Consider the following 2,428-nt stretch of genomic DNA (forward strand, 5'->3'; position numbering starts at 1 on the left):
GAGAGAGAGAGAGGGGGAGAGAGAGAGGGAGAGAGAGGGGGAGAGAGAGGGAGAAAGAGAGGTAGGGAGAGGGAGAGAGGTAGAGAGAGAGAGAGAGAGGTTTCTCTCCCACGAGAGTGGGGGTGAGGAGATGAAACAGATAAAAGTGAGGCCAGCAGTATGAGATGAAATGAGAACGAGGGAGTGAGTGAGAGAGAGAGAGAGAGACAGAGAGAGAGAGAGAGAGAGAGACAGAGAGAGAGAGAGAGAGAGACAGAGAGAGAGAGAGACAGAGAGAGAGAGAGAGAGAGAGAGAGAGAGAGAGAGAGAGAGAGATAGTGTGTGTGTGTTGGAGTATGCAACGTAATGAAATCACACAGTGAGCTAGGGACACAATAGTGTTGGGAAACATAAATACATCACACACACACACACACACACACACACACACACACACACACACACACACACACACACACACACACAGAGCGAGCGAGAGAGAGAGAGAATCCACTTTCTACCCCACAGATGGCATATTTAACTTGAGAAGAGCAGTCTTCTCTCTGGTGATCATGACAGATGCCCCAGTGTCAGGAATCAATTAGCTTTTCCTGAAGACAACAGCCCATGTGTGTCCACAGCCTCCTCAGAGTCCTGAATCCCAGCTAACCTGATTGGTAGAGGATGAACACCGCCAGATGTCCCGTGGAGATGTGCTAGACTCCCATATTAATGGAGTAGCCATGGGATCGTGTGAAGCCCAGCAGAGCAATGGTGCACTGTCACATTTTAGTAATGGGACCAGGTCCTGAGTGGCACCAAACGGTATACATATACTCTCATGTGTGTCGACCTTTTAACATTTCAGTAGAAAAACCAGTGTAAACTCACTGAGCCGCTCGGCACTCTGAAATTACTGTAGACAAGATTATAGCTCAAACAAGTCAGCTGCAGTTTGATAATGTGTTCTGTGCAAGCTGTGTGCAGTCCGAAGAGTCCTCAATTAAAGGCGGACAGCCGTGGCAGATGAGCACCACCTGGCTGTTTGTGATCTGTCTCTACAGAGAGACGCTCACAGCATCAATATACTGAACATGCTTCCATAATTACAACAAGCAGCTCGCAGTTGGTCTGGAGACAGTAATGACAACAACACAGCATTGTTGTATCCACCTGCATCTATTCTCTCTCTCTCTCTCTCTCTCTCTCTCTCTCTCTGTCTCTCTGTAGTGACCTTATTTCCATGACAGAAAATAATCCAGGGCTTAATGTTAAGTTGCCTTTTATCTGCTTGGTACTATTAATCATCTCCCGGAGGAATGGAATACTTAACGACCTTTTATAATGATGCGTCTGAGATGTCATTTGGAATGAGAAAGTTTCCTCTCCCAACGGAATTTCAATTTCGGAAAAGAAGCAGGTGTTTTTTTTTTTTTTTTTTTTTTGGGGCCGGGGGGTGGGGGGAGGGGGGGGGGGCTTTAATGAGCTTTCTTTTTTAAAATTCCGCTAGATTAATGAGGAGATATGGAAGAAGAACTGCTCCTCTGGAAAACCAAGGCTCCTCACACTGATGACACTGTGACACTTACTGAACACGGTGCGTTTTCACTGTTCTTATCAACACTTGACACTTAAACCATCACTTTCACTGGAGTAACAGTGTTGGACCCTCATCCCTCAAGTATAATACCTTGCCTTTACCACATCCTCACAGCCACAGTGAAGAGGCTGCTTGGATGTTGGTGCTTGTTGTTTCTGTGACCTACAGTATCCTTACAGCCACAGTGAAGAGGCTGCTTGGATATTGGTGCTTGTTGTTTCTGTGACCTACAGTATCCTTACAATACAGGGAAGTAGCCACTACTGTCTTGACATATCTCCTCCAGCCAAACAAAACTATTGTAGGATATGCAGTGGGATGTGTTTCCTCAGTCTGAAGGCTGGGGGGGTCTAGGGGGGGTCTAGGGGGGGTCAGGCTTAGTGAGATGTGTCGTGAGATGTGTTGATTTGTCGCTTGCCTGACACTTTCCGGGTACAAAAAACAGGGAATCTGCCAAATGGAAGCACTGCAGCTGAGAGGGGCCATTTTGTCCTGGCAGACAGTCCAGTAGAAGTGTTCAGAGTTTGCCCTTACATTGTTCCCATGGAAACTGAGTAGGTGACAGTGCTGGTCGGGATGGAGTGCCGAGGTTCTGTCCTGGACTCATAAATCCTCAAGCTATGAGTGCAAAATGGGTGATAATGTCTCATCCACATGGCAACCTTTATTCACACTCTTATCCATAAAAGGACACACATATGTGTGCATACATTCCATGAACCACACGTACTGTACACACACAGGCATGCACACACACACACACAGGCATGCACACACACACACACACACACACACAGGCATGCACGCGCACACACACACACACACACACAGACAAGCATGCACACACAC

The sequence above is a fragment of the Argentina silus genome (genome assembly GCF_951799395.1).
Source record: "Argentina silus genome assembly, chromosome: 5".
Lineage (NCBI taxonomy): Eukaryota > Metazoa > Chordata > Actinopteri > Argentiniformes > Argentinidae > Argentina > Argentina silus.